This window comes from Amyelois transitella, chromosome 23 (genome assembly GCF_032362555.1).
Source record: "Amyelois transitella isolate CPQ chromosome 23, ilAmyTran1.1, whole genome shotgun sequence".
Taxonomy (NCBI): domain Eukaryota; kingdom Metazoa; phylum Arthropoda; class Insecta; order Lepidoptera; family Pyralidae; genus Amyelois; species Amyelois transitella.
Genome location: NC_083526.1, coordinates 3,905,335 through 3,928,410, shown reverse-complemented (window position 1 = coordinate 3,928,410; position 23,076 = coordinate 3,905,335). Strand labels below are relative to the sequence as shown.

Here is a 23,076-nt window from a genome sequence, read left to right as displayed (position 1 = left end):
TAACTAATAGTTGAGGTCATGTATTCGACCGAAAAAATTTGTTAAATTTTTTAAAGAAAAGTGGAATCAAATTCCCTGGAAAATTTACATGATAAATAACATTATTTATTGACTGCAAAAAGGGATTTCTTAATAAACATAAGAGTCACGTAACGTAGTGAGTGTAACAGTAATGCTAAATATATTTACAATCAAAATCCCATAAATTTGCAACTGCAAACTGCAGACAGTTTTTAACAGATCTGCAAAAACATCTGGTTGAGAGTAAACGTAAGAAAAACAAATGAAACCACTAGATCAGTAAGTAATCACTCAGCATCTTTCCACGTCAGCAAACATAAGCAAACCCATCAAATTAGTACAGATTAAAGTGAGGCATCGGTGGAAATCTCACGGGAACATTACATCGGGTACAGTCATACAGCAAAAATATGAGTTACGGTATTATTTGAAAATACTAATCATCGTAGTACGGGCGTTTGATCCGGGTTGAACGCTCCCATCAGGATAATCGCAATTTTATACATATGTTTTAACTCATCTCTGAAACTTACGAGACAGACAGATAACGGTCTCGAAATGACTGAAAGGTCACGTTCAGCTCTATGGTGCGATGATGAAATTGAGATTCAAATAGTGACAGACAGCTCATCGTCTGAAAATGGCTTGATTTTGGTCGCACCACCATTGTTGAACTTATGCGATTACAGCGGTAAACATTCAGGAATGGTAAAGGTTAATCTATTACAGCCTTAGAGCATCGCAGGGTTCTGTCCTCGAAAGCAATAGGTTTAGCCATTTGACTCGGAAGCTCGCGAATCTCTAAGGATTCGTTGCCTGTCGTCGATATAAGCCTGTAAACGAGAACCCACCAAGCAGATGCCTGAGACTTTGACCTAATTAAGACAGATGTGAGATTGGTCTAAGAATCTTTTAATATCGTATTCTTCTATACTTTTATTGTGTCACTTAATATAGTTTATTATTCAATATAAATCAAGCCAGTATTATTCAAGCATTGACACGTATTTATTCTTATTTAATCCACAACGTCTCACCTTACATGGCGGTCATGCCTGGAAACTTTTACAGCGCTATTAATGATAAAGAAGAAACTCTGAAAGCATTAGAGTTTTTGTTAACAGTCGTGTAACACCCTGAAGACAAGATCGATATGTAATCATTCGACACCTTTCCACATCGAAAAACACAAAGGGAACCATCAAATTACTGGGATGGACGCGAAATAGGCTGGTCGGTGTGATTGAGGTCTGATATTAGCCTCGCCTGTCAGCCGTCTTATAGGACGTCACTTATTGGACAAAGGCGGTCGATAGCTAGCCAATTACTTGTTACATATTACCTGATAGCACTGCCGTTTACAAGTTAGGGTTCTGTGTTGGGTTTGGTTACTTTTTGTCAAAACATAACATTATCACAAGTTGGTTACTTACTACCACATGCATATCTTTCTTTTTTTATCTTTGCATGTTCGAAAGTTTCACCTTCCACTATATGCTTGGGTCAGCTTTCCGACATATCTCTTTTCCATTTATCCTGTCTGTAACGTTTTCAGCTTAAGATAATGGGACGCATAGTAAAAAGGTTGTTTTCGGACAAAAGCTGCGGATCAAACCTGGATCCTATGATCCAAAAGCAAGAACTAAACCATTGCGCTAAACAGTTAGTCAAATATAATTATTCAAGGCGCGTAGCTTTGTCCAATTTTATCAAGTATTGTGAATTAATACTGTACCCTCTATGTTCGAGTTTGAGTTATTTTAATGAAAATAACAGATAAAAGGAATAACTAACGAATAATAAAATTATAGAAAACGTCTACCTATACATCACGGGAATAAAAATATTATTGATTTTGAATTGTAGCTATCAAAAATACGTACAGAACCCTCACTAAAAATCATGTCTTCACTATTTCCAAGCGAAAACTTTCACAAGGTGTGGTAGCTATTAATAAGAATTTTCGTGTCCTTTTAATTAAGGAAATTGCGGCTATTCATTTCCACAAATAGCTGTTTATGGCTTATTTTCGTCAAGTATTTAAATCTTCACTTGAGTCATTTAAATCTTTCACACTTAAATTTACACATAAACATATCAAGTCTTTATTCCTTAAGGGGTAGACAGAGCAAAATGTTGTAAGGCTAGTAGGCCACATACATATATGAAAATGATAGAAGTGAGATTGATTCATTCATTTTGCTACACACACGCTCCTAATTAATTTTACCATTGGGCTGATTTTATTTAATTGAATATATATAAGATTTTATTTAATATCATCACAAAGAGAAAAGGTACGATCAGTGTTCATAAAATCTTTTCCCATTCTTTACGTGGTACCTACATGTTGTGTTCATTCTTTCAATAGATTCTGTCATTTACCATCTCATTAGACACTTCATTTCACTTATTCTTTTGATCTTTCTTCCCTTATTTCCTTTTCAGTTTTTCCTAAAACCACCCACTATATGGAAGGTAATATGGCTTCCGCTCTCCTTTTGAGTTTTCAATAAACTAAAGATTTTGATTTGTCACTTTTTAACAAAAATGTTATAAGAAAAGAAAGCCAACAATAAGTGGATGTTTTGTTTCTGAACAGAGAAATTGGAACAAAAATAACAACAGGAAATCAGAAAGCACTTACGAAACTTTCACCGTTATTTTCCCCCCAAAATTGACAAACACTTGTAGACGAAGTTTTATCGGCCTCTTTTGCTTGTAGTTTCATCAAAACATTCATGTTTTAATGGTTTATCTGAGGTTTTATATAGGTATAATTGTATAAAAAGTCAATATCTAAGAAGTGTGAAAAATTTTCCTATCGGGTTTTAATAAACTTTTTATTACTATTTTCAATCTCTGAAAATGTTATTTAATATGAAAAAAAATATATGAGAAAACGTCTTCGCTTGAAATGGAGGCAAAAACTGACCACATAAGAACGTTGATTAATGAATTGTTTGTGAAATCTCAATCCCAGCCCACGCTTCTTGGTGTCCTCCCGATGAGAGCTATTTCCTTAATTAAAATAAAGGAATGAATCCGCTGCCGGAAGACAATTACAATACATCCTGTTTGTAAAAAATACCATAAAAATAATAGGAGTTCACGTTAAATCTTACAATTTTTTAGGGAACTTACAATTATTGTGTTATTGCCATGTTATTGCAAAGAAATAATAAACTGAAATACTTGTACTTAATAAATATATAAATAATATGATGATACTGAAATAGAAAAACATCCAAGGCCCAGGCCAATCAGGAAAAAGTTCTTTGTCAATCACAATATTAAAGCGTCTGGAATCATCATTGTTTAGAAAGCAACAAATAATATATGTATGTAAAACGCGGAAGCCATAGTTTGACATAAATTATAGCAATGTACAAAATATAGTTAGTAGTTAGCACCAAATTATAGATACCTTCTTATAATGGTTGGAGAAGTCTTAGCATAGTTTTATAGACCAGATAATATGTTTATACGAAACATGGAAACCATACAACAATGGATTACTAAATGCCCTTTAAATTTCAAGGCGCCATAAAATTCCCTACATGGTCTGTCTGTACCTACTTCATACAAACCATTTAGCCTCGATAGTAATTTGTTCTTGACCCGTTCTGTTCTACTCAAAGACTATTGATTCAATAATTCTAGTATAAGTTACCTTGAATGTGAATTAAATTCATAGTATTCCCTATTGAAATTTCGTATCCAAGAGTTTTCAATGAAACAATCACGTCTTAACCTTTACGGGTTATGCAAAGCGAACAGTCTTTTGAATAGGCCATGATAGCATATGACCATGTTTATAGATTTATAATGGAATTAAAATTCATGGTGTGACAGGTTGCTAACCCTTCGTACAAGAAGATATCGCAATCAGTGAAATAACAAAGAAAAGAAAAAAAAATGTAAATAAACAATTTTATAGAGAAAAATCAGAAAAAATTTGAATGTCCCTCTGAATATTTTTTAAATAAAATAGATTGAGGATCGCTGACTTTATTTATCCATATTCTGAAGCTGAGTTGACACTTGATCTCCAAATTTTCTTTTTCTACTGCAAAATAAACTGGGATTTTTTGTCATCAAAGAAAATAACAGCTGAATTTGAAATTGAAACAAATTTCTATGATTATAACTCTTGATTCTAATGTTCTTTATTTTCCTTTTTCAGAATACTCCACTTTGATTTCTTATGTAAGTAGATACCTACAATTTTTTTTCGTAATTAAGTTTAAATTATTAATGTTTAATTTTTAAATTAAGAGCACTAAAATATTTACAACGAATCTATCTTAGACTCACTTAGGTACGTTACAGCGCCCAGTAATTGAGTGAGCGAGTAGTTTATACAAATGCCCATCTGAACGTTAAGATTATTAGACTATCTACTAAAAATATTTTTGTTTACTAACTGATTTATTTTCGAAAGGAAACCATGTCAATCAAATGTTTTCGAAATAAAACTCGGCACAGTATTTCAATAAACAAAGTAAATTTCAGACAATTGATGGGACTTCCAACTCACGACATACTCTATAAAACGAAGCCTTTTCAACCCTTCCAGCGGATGGTAAAAATAAAACCGGGATAAAACATAAAAACGAAAATATTATTCGTTTAGCCTCGACCACGAACAAAAGTTGTAAGCTTTGAGTGGGTTATAACAGTAATACATCAGATGAAAATAACGCCTATTTTGTTTTAATGCCCCTTTGAGGTTTTAAAAGCTTATATTTTACTAGCTTAAAGCTCTCCGCCCGCGTAAGCCTTAGCTATGTCGCTTTAAAAGTAACTTAAAGTATATACTCCTTCTACTGCTATCAAAATGATGTAAAACTCATTTCTATTCTAGAATTTTAAGAATTTTAAATTTACTATCTTCTTTCTGTCGATTGAATCTCTATCTCTTTACCCGATTTATTTAGAACCTGTTTGATTTCAACGATAGTTGTGTTTGTGAAGGTCGGCTAAGCCTAACATGCTCACTAAAATCAGCGTGTATTCACCAAGTGATAATGTGAGTAATTTTGGATAATCAACGACAGTATTGATTCGTCAAAGTCATCGTCGTCAAAGAAAATTTAAGATTTTTAAGATTTCCTTCGGAACTTATTATCGAAAGGATAGTGTAACAATAGCCAAGGTGTTTTGAATATTTTCTGTAGTAGTTATGTATGTTACCTTTGTTTAGAAAACAATCATTTCGATATCCGAAGTATGCGTCTGAAGATACGAGTATACTACTTGCAAAGAGAGAGAATACCGCTACCGCTAGTATTGAAACTTTAAAGTTAAAATTAAAAGTAAGTAATATTGAAGTAATAATCACTTCATTCGCTGTTTTGCGGGTTTGTTAGAAGTCGGGAAGTTCCGACGAGTTGGGAACAAACTTGTACTGAAGTAGCCAATACTTTAACGCGGGATATTTCATAATTATGAACATTAATTACCAAGTTTACTTGTAATCGCTTGCAACATAGCAGCGGAACAAAATTTTACTTTTCATCAATAATTTATATTGAAAACAATTTCTGAGAATTTCGCTGTAACAAGATGTTACTTTAAGTTGCGAAAGTTTGCAAGGATATTTTTGTTACTCCTTCACTAAAAATATATGGATTTTGATGAAATTTGGTACACATGTAGAATAATACCTGAAATAACACTATATTGATCGTATTTCACTGTCCCAAAATTTTGGGATGTCATCCTACTCAGTGTTTTTTTTTTACGCCTTCCTTCTTTTTTGCCATTTACCTCAGTTGGCAACTAAGACATTCACAGGACATCAAGTACCACTCTTCTATTCTATTCGAATATCACATTTGTATGAGAATCGGCATAAATCAAGAGGCATTGATGTTCAGTGGCCTGAATAGAGATCCATTCAATGGTCCTCACGAAATATAGGGCCGTGAGGTTTTTAATAAATTGACTTCATTATTTTTAGGATTCGGAAAACACTTTCAAATAATATTATAACTTTCTTTGAGCAAGCTAACGCAAATATTTGACTAAAATCATGAATTTCGAGTTTTTATGACTATTGGCCATGTTTACCCCGGTAAAGTTAAAGCCATAATTTGTATATTAGTGTCATTCGTGTATATTATGCCTTACGGGGTAGACAGAGTCAATGGTTTCGAAAAGGCTGTAAGAATAATTCATGGCTTAATGTTGGAATTCGATTCAAATAGTGACGACAGGTTGGAGTCCATCGCCTGAAAAAGAATATCAATTTATATTATCCTGGATTGAGTTCCTAAAGCCAATATCGCATTATAGACACTATGTAAATCAACTTTTACATATCAAAGAGGTGTATGGAGCGAACCTTATAGGCGCGGGCTAGAACTTCATATTAGCAATTTAAATAAGCAGATATGAGCTTTTCGGCCATGGAACTGGAAAGTTCGATAAGTAGGCTGTTCCGTCAAAATGTAACTTGTACGATGCTATCTATTATTAGTATAAACTACAGTACAAAGCGGATCCAAAACAAATCTATACTAATATTATGAAGCTGAAGAGTTTGTTTATTTGAACGCGCTGATCTCAGGAATTACTGGTTCCAGTTGAAAAATTCTTTTTGCGTTGAATAGACCATTTATCATCACGCTGCAACTATAAGGAGCAAAGAAATATAAATAAAGAAAACACTAGGAAAATTATTCATCCATGAGGGCTTCAATGATGCCCAAAATTACTATTCCACGCGGACGAATTCGCGGGCACAGCTAGTAATCTATATATATTCATTCCCCAGAGATTTGGGATGTGCCTTGATATGTCAGTCAATCAGTATTTTCTTTATCTATAAAAAACTATTCCGTCATTGAGGGAATGACTGACAGCCAACGTAGATCCCGCTGGGACTAGGGTTGAAGAATTAAAATTCGGCTTCCAGGTAGGTTACATAGTCAAGGATTGCAACAAGAGAGGAATTTCCGAAGTTCCCACGGGATAGTTCCCATAAATTAACTAGAATTTCCATTTTTAAGCGAGCGTAGAAATAGAGCCCCTTTAAATCTATGGTATTTCTTAGTTATTCTTTCGTTACTACTTTCACAAGTGTGCCCAAAAACTGGTAACATTATATGTAAACATGGGATAATTTGCTAGAAAGTAGCAGATGCATCATAAAAAAAAACTTTTAAATTCGACGTGATAAGATGACGTGGTCTGATTATTGTCGTTGATTGCCTTGACTAATAAGCAGACTACAAAATGTAAAAATAATTTCGACAGCAAAATGTAAAATAATTGAAAAGAGACCCTTGCACTAATTATGACAGGTTAATGTCCTTTATTTAGCGCTGCAGATACAGCTATCCCTAAATCTAACTTTAAATTACTCGACAGAGTACCGACTTCATAATATCTGACTTGAAAGCATAAGAATGAAAGCTATCCTTTTTCAATCCAAAAGTTTACGCTTGAAATATCTCAGTAGTGTTCTCGAATATATGTATGTTTATACGAAGAGTAACTTGCATGTATCCCGCTTCAGTTTTCCATTGATTTGTTGGGATCTTTGTAGTGGATAGATTACAAATCTTGCATTTATAAAATGCAAGGTATATAATATGATTCAAAAATATAGCATATGAGAAAGTCAAAGTAAAATTCAAATTATTACATACATATACAAAAGAGTGTCGGCGGTTGGATCGGTAAGGTAAAAAATTAATAAAACCCGGTTTCAACTATGCCGGAGAGGAGAGGTGACATAGGGAGAATTCCATCAAAATAATGAAATCTGATTGGTTATTCAAAACATGTCTCATCTCCTCTTCTCTCCGCTTTGATGAAAATTTTGCGCGTGAAAGATTCAAAATGGTTCAACCTTTATCTTGACCTATGTACCTATAATTCTTTTCTGATTGATGAATCTATATTAGTTTGAATGTTAACTGATGCTTTAATATCGTTTAGAAACCTAAACATAAGGTTAGGTTTCCACGACTATAAAATATTATTAACTTTTCAACCTCCTTGTCAACATAATTTAGCGGAAGATTTCCTGTTATATTGTAGCGACCGAATCCAAAACTTGAACAATGAGCTAGCAACTTGTCACTATATCTGAGTCACACTCAAATGGTCATGAAAACACTAAAAAGTCTTAACCCTATAAAAGATAGAAATGTATTTTCTGTGTGAGTGAAGTTGTATACAATACTCAAGTTTCAGTAGGTAGGTACTCGGCCATTTCAGCCACTCGATTGTAACCACTTAAAAAAGCAAAGATAAAATCGTGCGCAGTAGCCAGTCGTATAGTTTATGGGGAATAAAATTGAAACGATGTAGAGTACACATTAGATTTTATTTCTGGTGTTTTATTAGGAGCAGCTACGTACGTTTAAATGTTCTGACTTATATTGTCTGCGTAATAGATTTTCTCTTCACTTTTATTCGCAATAAAAAAAGGCTGTTGTCAAGCAAGCAAGCAAGATTCGTAATTATTTTGAGAAATGACTTCATTTTGAGGTGGTTTTTACTAACATACATGTGCCATAGTGAACCTGGGACTTTGAGACGTGAGCCCTAGGTCCCAAGCAAAAGCGGTGGAGGATGTAACTGAAATTCGCATGATGAGAGAGAAATCTTAAAATTGAAACAGGAATTGCACAATCCTCTTTTACTAACCACTATTCTGCGGAAATAGTTTTTGAACAAGTCGTATGAAGACTCCACTAACACCGTAGTCTAGAAACCAAAGTTAGTCTGGTGGTCGGGAATTCGAATCCTACGGGAATGAAGTTGTTTTCAAGAATATTGCACTTACTAAGTTACGGACTATATTTCGACGCCATAGTCACATAATCGCGAATTTATTACTAATGGGGTAGACAGAGCCAAAAGTCACAAGAGTAGAAGTTTAGCTGGATGGCTTACATACATTTAATCACATCTATATGATCCCTTGCGGGATACACAGAGCCAATAGTCGCAAGAGTAGAAGGCCATGTTCAGCTGCACGGCTTCATGATGAAATTGAGATTCAATTAGTGACAGTTTGCTAGCCCATCGCCTACAAAAGAAATCCCAAGTTTATAAGTTTATACTTGTTGCCTTTTATGACATCCATGGGTAAGATATCGAGTCCTTATATTCTAAACCACACAGTATGGCTTAATGACGGAAAAATAAAAATTTAAATAATAGAAGTCCACAAAGTCATATTAAAATTGGATTCACCAAGCGCAAAGATGATATATTAATAAAATAATAAGAAATAATATAGGTTCGGGACAAATAAGACAGTTTACGTTATATCCCAAAAGCGAGTTCAAGTCCTGTGCTGAATGCAATAATAAACTTAACGATTATTTTAAAAAAATTGAAAAATATTTTTTAGATACCTATATATGTAGATAAACATCCAGAACCCAAGCTTATAAAAAAAAAAGTTTTCCCATAACCTGATTCACGATGACCAAGTCGACAGCACAGGGTGACCTTGTTACTCACTCTCATACAAAATTTCATTAAAACGTCACAACATTTGAAGTATTTACGCAGTTAGGAGCACGTGGCCTTAAATGAAAATGCGATACATAATTCATGACATGTCGCCTATTCCTTTTCGGCGCACTGTCGTTTGGTATATAAATTTTAATATACCTTGTAATTTACATTTATAAAATAAAACAGGTCGGTGTATCAGATTTGTTTATTTTTTTAACTTATAGACAGCTAGGCTTGTTTATTTCAGCTATTTTCATAGCTTGTTATCTTATGGTTTACTTTTATGGGGTAGCGCGGCTGATATACAAACTATTTTTATAATTCAGAAAAGGGCCGTTCGCGCAATTTACGGCTTAGGACCAAGAGACTCGTTAAGACAACTCTTTAAGAAAATAAACATACCTACAGTAGCGTCCCAGTACATTTTTGATCTTATAATATATGTTAGGAAAAATACCTCTTTTTTTCAAAAAGTTAGTACCACAACTGATAGAAATTTACGTAATAAACATAAATTAGTCATGCCGTTTCACAGGCTTAGCAAAGTCAGTAAATCATTTATGGGGAACTGTATACGATTTTATAATAGGTTGCCGGAGTCTGTTCTTGATATGCCCAACCGAAAATTCAAAGAGTATGTAAAGAAAGTACTTTGTGAGAAGGCTTATTATAGGACTGATGATTACCTTAATGATAAAAACATCTGGCTCGAGCTTGGCACAGGAACCTCGTAATTAATTGTAGTTTAATTTGTACTTAAATCAAAATTTCAGTACACTCTGTACATAAATCTTTTTAAAATTGGCAATCCATAAAATATATATATATATATATTTTGTCCATTATAAATATATATATATATATATATATATATATATATATATATATATATATATATATATATTATGGATTGTATTTTATATATTGATTTATATATATATATATATATATATATATATATTTCTTTTTTCAATATTAAATCTCATAAATATATAAATCTGAACAATGTATTCTCCCGTCCACATTCTATTCTAAGTATAATTTAATATTGTGAAGTTGACGTTGTTGAAGAAAATGCTGCAGTGCAGTTTGTTACCGCTTCTTCTGCACTGACGCCTTGGAAGCGGCAGTAAACTTAGTTTTTAAGTAATTTATTTGACGTCAACCAATGTTGTTAAACCATACGACAATTATTAAGCGATATATAGGTAGTATCCTATAATAATGAATAAAAATTTTGAATTTGAAAAATTTTGAATTTGATACATATGTTATATTAAAAAAACAACACGGTTAAATATACAATGTTGAAGTAAAAACATTTTGTCCATTATTATTCTACGGCCCTGTTATATCCATTTTTCACATTGACGAAACATGAAATCTATGGCGTCGAACCAAAAAGGCTAGCAGTGTTGCCGTCACTTAAATTCGGCTCTCCTTATATTTCTGCTCCATGACAATTTGTCAAGGGATGGCGAGTCGGGTGGATTTTCTTTCTGTACCCAACTGGTTTTTATGAGTAAGTGGAGACAGTATTATGGTAGTCGATAGAGCAAATCTGAAAAAGAATACTAGCAGACCATTAGCCAGCTAGTCCGACGACATAAAAACCATGCCGGGATAACTTGGTCAGAAAAACAAAGGTATTTCTAGCAAAGTTATCTCATTATTGATATATTGGAGAGGCATATGCCTAGCAGTGGGCAAATATTATGCTGAGGAAAAAGAAGAAGGAGTAATTGATAAAACATAATAATAAAATCTATAAACGGACTCTTCTAGCTAACATATGCCGTTCGTTGCTCTGTGTTAAACTCCTATACGCTGTCATATTTACTTTTCATCTTTCCACACGAAGGGCTTAACTTTGAACACAATTTTAAATGAATGCATAATTAATGCCAGCCTTCTACCCTTCGCTAAGTGGTAACCCTGGATTAAATACTACCATAGATTAAATAATAATAGTAAAGAATGGCATGATCTAAGCTGGATTAGGTTTACATACAAAATTGCAGAAGTCGTTCGTAGCTTCGTGTAAACCCCTAATTAAACCACTGATAGTGAAAAAAATAATAATAATGTGTGCCAACTACTTTTGTTCCGTGCAGATTGTAAAAGTTAATAAAGGTTAATGCCAATGAACTTGGCATTCTACTTTTAGGCGATGGGCTAGCAACCTGTGACTGTTTGAGTCTCAATTCTATCATTAAGCCATGGCCTCTCGGTCTTTGCGAGACTGTTGGTTCTGACGAGAATAAAGACGTGTTTATATGTAGGTATTAATATTTTTCACTCAAAAGCCTACCGATGTGATGACTTTTCTGTTAGCTGTATTTAGCATTATGATAAGCTAGAAGCTAAACGAAAGGTTTATGTTAGGTCTATATGTTTCCATATTGCAATATAATTAGGGATACGTATTTCAGCTTACTAACCGACTTAAAAAAAAGAGCTTCTCAATAAAGTTTTTATTGTGTATCCTATCTGATTACAAAGATCAGATAGTTTTTTAGAAACAAAATATAATTGACATTATTTACCTAAAATTATGTGATCTTAAAGCAGATCGCATACCATTGTAACTTTAATAATTACATGTAAAATAGTCTTGATCAGAATAGAAAATTAAAAGTGCTAACAGAATTAAGAAACTTTATCTCGTCTCTTCAGAGAATAAAGTTAGAATTAGTAATTGTTCTAAGATACTAAGTAATAGCGTTTTTGAACGACCGTAAGAAAAGATAATTTAACAATATTGAAAATCTGTCTCGTAATATAAATCTTAGTGGAATAAATGTTATTAGTACAAAAAATTTTGTCGATCTATTTAGACGATCTATTTGAGGTCATACACCTCAAAAAGATCGATTTTATTCATTAATTAAGTGGTAGTTTTTTTTCTATGCATATTTTGTATGCATGAACCAAAAAAAACAATCAGATGTATTAAAAATAAGAGATATATGTATATAAGAGCACCACATTTTTCGGATTAGGTATTAATTTAATTACGTTTTTTATTAGATTTCATTGTAAAATAACAACCGATTTTTATGAAACTAAGAAACAAAGATAGATCAGAGAGCATTGGGCGTTATTTAAAGATTTATTGAAATTGCCTATAGAGACGGATCTTTCCTTTTAAAAGGCATTCGAAGACTGTACCTGTAACCGATACGCTTGTAAAATGAAACAATGTTTGTAAAATTATAAAACCTCCCCAACAAACATTTAGGCGACGATTAGAGCTTATTTTGTTACTTAGTGGGCTACAAAGGCATTACAGTAGCAACACTTATGACTATTGGCGATAAAGTGGCGTACCAAGTAACGTATATCACTTCTACTTATAATACAGAGTTACAAGCGCGACAATTAGGCGAGCTTAAAGGTTATGGATGTATTATGGCAAATCTTAACACTGTTGTACATGCACAGCATTTTGTGTTATAGCTTTAAGTGAATCTTAGAACTCTAAGATCTAAATAAGAATAAGAATTAGCTACTACCTCCAAAAGTGCTATGCAGGTGATAATAAACTCTTTACAAGAACCTAAAGTTGCACAATAGCGTTAATAAGCGCTACCAGCCTTACAATAGTGTTTATTTAATCTTATATAGAACCAAATGCTTGAAGTTATACAAAACTCTCTTGCATTACCTTAAGTCAAATAGGAGTATAATTTTTCGCTATAACAGATCCTATAGCGTCTATTGTTACTTTTTTGTGACTAAAGGTAAAGTAATAGCGCTTAAGGTCACTACTGTATTTCTTATATTGACTACTTGTTTTTGACAATGGCGTCGCAACCAAAATAAACAAAAATTGTTGTAAATACGTGGAAAAGTTTTCAGTAAATAGACAACATACATCGGGCGCTCGAATTATTTGCCAATAAATATGTAACATATTCACAGTGTACTTCCCTTCGCAGCAAAAATATGCTTCCTTTCTCACCATACAATATCACTTATTTTTGTTTAATATAAAAATCATTAGTCGTAAACTTATAGCCATTGAAAATAAAATTATTTATTATTAGATCACAAAATTAGTTTAATTCCCAACAAACATTTAGGCGACGATTAGAGCTTATTTTGTTACTAAGTGGGCTACAAAGGCATTACAGTAGCAGCACTTATGACTATTGGCGATAAAGTGGCGTACCAAGTAACGTATATCACTTCTACTTATAATACGGAGTTACAAGCGCGACAATTAGGCGAACTTAAAGGTTATGGATGTATTATGGCAAATCTTAACACTGTTGTACATGCACAGCATTTTGTGTTATAGCTTTAAGTGAATCTTAGAACTCTAAGATCTAAATAAGAATAAGAATTAGCTACTACCTCCAAAAGTGCTATGCAGGTGATAATAAACTCTTTACAAGAACCTAAAGTTGCACAATAGCGTTAATAAGCGCTACCAGCCTTACAATAGTGTTTATTTAATCTTATATAGAACCAAATGCTTGAAGTTATACAAAACTCTCTTGCATTACCTTAAGTCAAATAGGAGTATAATTTTTCGCTATAACAGATCCTCTAGCGTCTATTGTTACTTTTTTGTGACTAAAGGTAAAGTAATAGCGCTTAAGGTCACTACTGTATTTCTTATATTGATTACTTGTTTTTAACAATGGCGTCGCAACCAAAATAAACAAAAATTGTTGTAAATACGTGGAAAAGTTTTCAGTAAATAGACATCATACATCGGGCGCTCGAATTATTTGCCAATAAATATGTAACATATTCACAGTGTACTTCCCTTCGCAGCAAAAATATGCTTCCTTTCGCACCATACAATATCACTTTTTTTTGTTTAATATAAAAATCATTAGTCGTAAACTTATAGCCATTGAAAATAAAATTATTTATTATTAGATCACAAAATTAGTTTAATTATCTTGAATAGCGTTCAGACCGTTACAAAACACCTATTTACCTCCCTTTTAGCGCTTGAAAATATATTTAACGCCTTTGTATCTCTACTGTACCGCTTAAGGAGTCAGTTGACGCTTATTTACCCCTCTTGTATCGCTAAGAGATCCTGTTACCGCTATCATAACTTTCTTATAGCATTGATTGTACCTCTTAGCCAATTACCATAACTCTTGTATACCGTCATTATACAACCTTAAGTAATATAAAAATTGTGCCTAATTCGGGGGTAAAGTAGGGTTAGAGCGCGCTCTAACACTAATTTGTTACACCCATAAACCACTTTAGAATCTAGTTAGCGCTTTTATAGACTTATTATAAATCTTATTTTAGCGCCTAATTGTTACTTGGGTTATCTTGAATAGCGTTCAGACCGTTACAAAACACCTGTTTACCTCCCTTTTAGCGCTTGAAAATATAATTAACGCCTTTGTATCTCTACTGTACCGCTTAAGGAGTCAGTTGACGCTTATTTACCCCTCTTGTATCGCTAAGAGATCCTGTTACCGCTATAATAACTTTCTTATAGCACTAATTGTACCTCTTAGCCAATTAACATAACTCTTGTATACCGTCATTATACAACCTTAAGTAATATAAAAATTGTGCCCAATTCGGGGGTAAAGTAGGGTTAGAGCGCGCTCTAACACTAATTTGTTACACCCATAAACCACTTTAGAATCTAGTTAGCGCTTTTATAGACTTATTATAAATCTTACTTTAGCGCCTAATTGTTACTTGGGGGATAATGATCATTATACGGCCGTCTATGTCTTCAAAAAACAGTCGTAGAACCATGTGAAATCGTCGTCATAAAAGTATTTGTGTACTTAGAATCTGACACCATTTATGAATTTCTGTACATAATGAATATTTTACTCACTCGCCCTTTACATCATTTCACACTCTCTGATTCACACAAACACTGACACAAATTAAAGCTATAAACAGATACTATACAAATTAATAATATTTATGATTTGGATATATTAAATAAAAGATTCGAATATCAACAGTTATTAACAAATATATATTTGTGTAAATATATAATCCATCCATATATGTACTTAATTATATAACAAAACCACGAAATCGCTCTCCACCAAATTATGTATACATCCCACCAATATTTGTATTTGTGAGTGGATGTATGAATGTTTGTAACTCTTTCATGCAAATACTCCTGAAACGATTACGATGAAATTTGGTATGGTAGGTAACTGAAGACCCAGAATAACACAAAGTTTACTTTTTATTCCGGAGTTCCCGCGGGACTGATTGTTGCGTTACGATAGGTTTTCCACGCGGACGAAGTCGCGGGTGGGCTCTAGTGAGGTATAAAGCACGGACAAAGACATAAAACTTGGGTAGTATAGTATACAAATTGGTATAATTATTTTAGTCTCAATATTTTTTAAGAATTCTATGGTAGCTTACAACACAAAAATTTATAAACGGTCTACGTCAGATTTCGCTCTCAATATCCTGAAATAATAATTTTCATCTGTACTGTCAAAAGTTCAGGATATTTTTCTCCATCCATTTTACTTTTTACTCATGTCGTTTGTTTTGAAAAGGCAAATAGCGTGAATACGTTCAATAGAATTCCGGGACAAAGGCAGTCATAATCGGGATTAGACTGGGAAGGGCTGATAAAATAGGAAATGAATTATGGATTCTCGAATAGCCCTTTTTTAGGGTGCTTGAACCTTTGAGAGTATGAAAGACTTGTAGGTTTTTTACTAGTAACTAGATTCTATTTTTAAACGATGGGTGAGGAGCCTGTCTCTATTTGAATCTCAATCAAAGCAGATAAACGTGGCTTTTCAGAATTTTAGAGTAAGACTGTAAAATTTTTCTTATTGGGAAGATAAGATTGGATTGAGATTTAAATAGTGACAGGTTCGTAACCCATATATATATATATATATATATCACATCTCTATCCTTTACGGGGTTGACAGAGCCAAAAATCAGAATTCTCAAACACCATATTCAGCTGAAAAATGTACGCTAACCTAGCCTTAATTTATTTTTCTTACATAGACTTTAAATCCTTCATTAAGAAGATACTGATCTAATAATATAATTTAATTTTTATTTAGATTTTGAACATAAATAGCTTATGCCCACGAACTCTCCCACCTGAAATTTCACTTATCAATTATTTTATTTTATTTATATACAAGCATATACGGCTTGCAGCGCTCATAAAAAATATTTATATATGTATATGTACACAAACTTATAATGAAGATTAAAAATATGACGATTAATATATCGATTTATGTACATCAAGGATAATAAGAGTAAAACTTAAAATAAAGAGAAATTCAGTACAAGGGCACTACTTATTTCTTGAGAAATTTCTTCCAGTAGGCCCACGATTATTATGTTATTCCAATGTGTAATCTATATTACTGCAATGTCTTATCTATATTTGACGTGAAAGAATATCAAACACACAAACACACACATCCTTACAATCTTTTGTATTTATAATATTATTTGTATAATCGGAGAACGATCCCGGACCCTTATGATTCATAATAGAATAGAAGCCACATTTGTACCTGCGCCCTTGAGCCCAAACAAACACACATTGTAAGTACATAAGTCATTATTTTTGGACACCCGCCTACAAAGGCAGGTGAATGTAATTCCTCATAGCACGTACAAATAGGTCGATGGAGTAATTAGAACCCGCTTTACAACAAGTGGGGTCGAACTCGGGATTAAAGGCGGGTCGGGTTTAATTATGTTTTACGTCACAAATTTCTGAATCCAGGTGCTTGGGCTATTGAATAATTAGATGTTATTAATTCTTGTCTACCTCCGTATAACTGATACATTTAAAAATAAATAAGAGACAGATTATCCGGATTGAGTTAGCCTCGAAGTAAGTTCGAGACTTCTGTTACGAGATACTAACTCAACGATACTATATTTTATAATAAATATATATGTAGATAAACATCCAAGATCCAGGAAAATCAGAGAAAGTTCGTTTCTGATTATGCCCTGGCTGGGATTCGAACCCAGGACTTCTCAGACAAGCACACTACCGTTGCGCCACAGAAGCCGTCCCCAGTTTTGTACACGAAGCGACTCCAATCTAATCTTCGCAACCTTTGAGAAGGAATCTACCTATATAACCTACTATGGTAAAAGCTGCACTAGATAAGTGTAGTATTATTCCTTAAGTACTCTTTCACGACATCAATGGGACAGAGATGGCGTGGTCCCATTCTAAAGTGCTGGAAATCACAAGGCTCACTTCCATACATAATTTACATGCATCATGTCTTTCATATCATTCATACATCATACTGTCGCTACATCATATACATATATCGCTTACAGGGTAAAATCACTCTCGAAATGACTGAAAGGCCATATTCAGCTGGATGGCTTAATGGCATTTTTAACCTCGCCTAAAAAAAGAAAACCTCATACGGCAAAATGTAACTCGAGTTGCCCAACTCTCAACGAACAAGCCCAAAATATTTTTAACGTCCCGTGGGCGAGACACGCCGATAACTTATCAGCTTATCAGTAATCGGGCGAATGTGTTATCAATTGATTTACTTAATTAAATTAATATTGGAGTGCCGTATCTATCCTATTCATCGGGCTTACGATGGTCTAATGGCTTGCATACTAAATTGTAAGATTTACACTTTGATGATAGAAATCGGAATGATATAGATTTCTTTGAATGAATGAATGATTTATTATGCAATGAATGAGTCTTACTACAGTTGTTAATTTTATTTTAAGCACTAAACATTCAGCCGCAGTTGGCATACAAAAATATTTTATCTGTGAATTTTTTTCTTTGCCTGTGAAATACCGAAAGTATTGGAGAATCCTAGTAGAATATTGAAAAGTCTACCTCGTAAGGAAAGACGTCATAAGTTGTGTTGTTTTACAACAGTAAGATCATAAACAATGTCTTAAATTCACTTAATTTACATACACACTTTATGATATTTAATTTTGGTAATCAAGTTTCAATTCGCACCACCCGTACATCCATCTCAGTTTGGTCCAAAGTTTCGACTGGCAGAGAATGCCTTTTAGCATTAAATCCACTTGTTGTAGATTTAACGTGCATAAAGTTTAAATCAATAAATCAGAGAGCCCTAGCAAATATTAGTCTTTATTAACAGAAACAAGTTACAGGCCTGATAGACCAACATCCAACCGAAGATACTACTTATAGATGGCTTAAATTTGAGCCTTTAGAGAGAAAATCATTAAGGAAATACCTACTTTGCAGTTCACCTAGGAGAGAGCGAAATAGTTTGCACACGAAACTAGTCAATTAATATGATATAGGTGACTATGGATCACTGTAACATGATTCGAAACGTCCCATATAAAATTAAAGTGCGTTACGTGCGCGTTTAATACATGTATTATTTATAAATAGCATAATAGGATAGTTTTCGAAGTAAGGTTTTTCTCAACAAAAACTGTGTCAACATGCTCTGAGACTATCACATTATCAATATGACAGGCTATTATGCCAAGAGTAGGTTGTCCAAAATAGTGAGGTAACATTTCAGAGTAGGCGTGATCTGGCTCTGACGTCTCGTTATGGCGGACGTCAAAAGGACATTTTCCGAAGAAATACAAAGTTTTTACCGAGTTATGATAGCATGTGTTGGGTTTAGTCGATAACATGTAACTAAGGTTATAGTGGAAAAAATTCCAGTCGTCGCAGAGTTCCAAGTTTGATTCCTCAGTAAATATATAAGTAAGATCTTCTTTCTCGGAGGAGTAGGCATAAACCTAGTAGATAGTTACCATACAAATACCTATGTAACAAACAGCCCTCTTATAATCCTGGTGGAGGGCTGTCTCTAAAATACAGACCGATGACGTCCAGTTCAGAGATTGACTGAAGCTTGATGGTTCATTCATATTTATGCGAGCTCGTCGGTTAACCTTGACCTGACTTTTCACAAGAAACACCCGATGAGTGCACCTCTCAGCCCGCTTGAATCCTCGCAAATTTTCGTTTCCACGGGAATTTCGAGAACTCCTCTCTTAGTGCACCCCTAGACCACAAGGAACTTTTATGCCAAATATCAAATCTCTCGACAGGAACTCTATTTTATATATTTCGGATATAGAAGTTGAAAATGTAAGGCTACTGACCTGGAGTTCCAACTTTAGTGCCAAATATTTGTATTAATTTTTGCGGATGTCGTAAAAGGTGACTAAGGGATAGGCTTATAAACTTGGGATTCCTCTTTTAGGCAATGGGCTAGCAACCTGTCACTATTTGAATCTCAATTCTATCACTAAGCCAAACAGCTGAGCGTGGCCTATCAGTCTTTTCAAGACTGGTGGCTCTGTCTACCCCGCTATGATATATAGGCGTGATCATATATATGTAATTTTTGCAGACACTTTTTTATTATTCTGGGTGATTGTTATTTTTATTACTTTACTATTATTTTTTATAATGTTTATTGCTGGGTGTTTTTCGGCAATTTATAATAGGACCACTCCCTCTTTTTCCATGGATGTCGTTAAAGGTGACTAATACTAATAAATTTGATATTCTTCTTTTAGGCGATGGGCTAGCAACCTTTAGTATTTGAATCTCAATTCTATCTTTGAGCCATACAGCTGAACGTGGCCTTTTAGTCTTTGAGAGACTGATGGCTATAGTATTAAAAGATAAAGACGTGTTCATATATGTGTATATTATTTTTATTAATCATAATATAAAAGATTATATATCAGTATCAGTCATGCTTCTGAAACAAAAGCAAATCATAGATATAATCGGGTATTCCCTATTCACTTCAATGTGTCAAATATACAGATTGTCATTATCAGTGGCTATTTATCAGTTGTCAAAAATCAAGTATGTATTAGTATACATATAACAATGATTAAAAAAACTTTATCATACATAAGTACATAAAATTGCCTCTCTTTCCCAGGGTTATTTCAGTTCAATATTTTTTTATTGACTATTACACCGTAGGTACATCATTTACTGATAATAAATAAAGACAATATGAACTGTCATGAATATAGCAATGGCAAAAAAGGAAGAGCAGGTGAATTGAAATCATCCAAAACTTATTTTTCAAAATGCAATGTGTATTTATGATTCTGTTCATTTTAATATACTATCTACTATACTATTATACTATTGTGTACTATATAAACAATTCATGCTCACGTCAAGTATCACATGTTTAGAAAGAAAGAAATAAATTACTATACAAGCAAGAGACTTTTTAATGTTCAGATCAGATCAGTTTAGGAATAACATTTGAGCTTTGCCCCTTTCTTTTCCAGGTTACAAATACACAATAGTCCTCGTCACATCTATTTATGACAGAGACAACTTTTCAAAAACCAAATCGACCTAACTCCTAACAAAACAATAATACCATTCATGTCTTGACACGGGTTGGGGCCTCCCAGGCCCCGTATGATAAATCATTTGGGCCCTTCAGCACCAGATGGGTTGACCGGCAGGATGTGTTGAGGCTAGGGTTGTCTACTCATCATCATCACGTTCAAAATTAGAATCTCTCTATTAAAAAACATGGTGAAAATACATTGGCCTTACATATAATGTTAATATCGTCCATTCATATTCTATATAAACTGTAAAAAGATCAGAAATTACAATCTTCGACTCTCCACGTCTATAATCCGGAATTTTTTATTCTGACGAAAATGTCACATTCTAGGAGGCCTCAGAAAAAATAAATGATTTTGACACTATCCTACCGATTGTTTTTACTAGACAGCTATTATATTTTTTTCAGTATGAAGCAAAGCTACCACTGCTGTCGTTCATCTCTCCGGCACGAGAAAAGAAAAGCAAGGTTGCAACTATATCCACCCAGATTTCAGATATTCGTAGTTGGCAACCCTAGTTGAGTCGTGTACAAATACTAGATGTAAAGGGTTATTATGTCGAATATCAGAATACTACAATAGGTATAGGTAACATACCATTGTTGTATTTAAATATTTCTTCTTAATATTTAAATATGGCTTCTCAGTTTTTAAACACTGTTGGCTCTGTCTACCCCGTGTCTATATGTATGTTTGAGATTTAAGTAATGACAGGTTGCTAGCCCATTGTATACAAGAGGAATCCGAAGTTTATAAGCAGTATTTAAGCTTTTCCCGTGAAATGAAATTAATGAACAAAGATAACTTGGAAAGTAATGGTTGCATGGCCGCAGTGGTATCCAAAGTTAGGTGTCTCTATAAGCTGTGTAAATCTTGTTAAAAGAATGTTGAAAAACCACGTGACTTGCACAAGATTACGTTTTGGCAAAAGATCATGTAACCTTAACTGATAAGCTTGCATGAAAAAAGTGATGAAGTTTATTATAATTTGATTTCAAGATCTGGCAAAGGTCAGGTCACGAGTACCCGAAATCAACGAGCTTGTATGAAGAGAATTAAAAATGTTGATGAAGCGAAGGAAGTATGCAGGAATTGTGGCAAAAGGAAAGATACTGTCACTCTGCCTACTCTTCCGTTGATAGGCGTGATTTTATACCACTCTTCAAATTACTCTTAGCTAATTACCATAATAACATATCGAATAAGTTACCCATAGTCAAATAAACTTGAACAAAGAACACAAATTACATTCGATATTGGAGCGATAACGCAAGAACCAAATACTACTACGGAAAAGCTAGTACCCTCACTTATAAGAATACTTATCTCATACCATTAACTCACACCCTTCGGATCTCGTATATAGGCCATTCAACAAGTGTGATCGAGCAAGCGTTCCGATTATATGCGGTTATTTGAACTTATAGGAACGTGTATTGGTTTGTATTTGTTACTTGAGTGTTGAAGGAAGGTTATGCTTTCAGGTGAAGGTGTTACGAGTACAATGGCACGTATTATAAAGGTAGCAAGTTAATGAGTTTTATTATGAAGATATTAATTAGGTAATGTTTAATCTGCGTCAAACAAGAGAAAGTCGGATATGATTAAAATTAGGTATTCATTCCGTGTGGTTCCCGGCATCAATAAAAAAAGAATAGGTCCACTCCATCTTTCTCATGGATGTCGTAAAAGGCGACGGTATAAGTTTACAAATTAAAGATTGCTCTTGAGGCGATGGGGTAGCAACCTGTCACTATTTGAATCTCAATTCCATCATAAAGCCGTAAAGCTGGTCGTGGCCTTTAAGTTTTTTTCAAGGCTGTTAGGTTCAAGGGATATAGACGTAACTATATATGCATTATCGATTTACGCATTCGTTCCCGCAGGCGTAGTCTGGAACAATTATTTAATAATATTTAGTTGTGAGTAGTTGACTAAAAGTTCTGCGCCATTCAAATAGGAATTATGAAGTTTGTACGAAACAAGAACAATGTGGGAATAATAAATTTTAATTTATTAACTAGCCACAGTAATATTAACTTTGAACATTAATTAAAAACGGCACACAACTATTGTTTCTCCTTTATAGTAATAAAACCGGCCAAGTGCGAGTCGGATTTTCAAACCATATTTCTTAGAGTTATGAATGGTATAGAAGTTTGACGGTAAGTAGTGAAGAGTTGACTGACTTATCTTTTTTATAGATTTATTAAAAACTTT

The 23,076-nt window shown here is 33.6% G+C and overlaps 1 protein-coding gene across 4 annotated transcripts in view; it reads left to right on the top strand.

Moving 5' to 3' along the window:
* Positions 1 to 23,076, top strand: part of LOC106130735 (5-hydroxytryptamine receptor 1) — a 94,863-nt gene that overhangs the window by 59,765 nt on the left and 12,022 nt on the right. For 2 of the 4 annotated variants that reach the window (XM_013329645.2, XM_013329643.2), the window contains one exon: positions 4,208 to 4,230. The exons of the other annotated variants lie outside the window; for them this stretch is intronic. The gene's annotated coding sequence lies outside the window, so the exon portion shown is untranslated. The remainder of the gene's footprint in view (positions 1 to 4,207; positions 4,231 to 23,076) is intronic. 4 annotated transcript variants of the gene reach the window in all.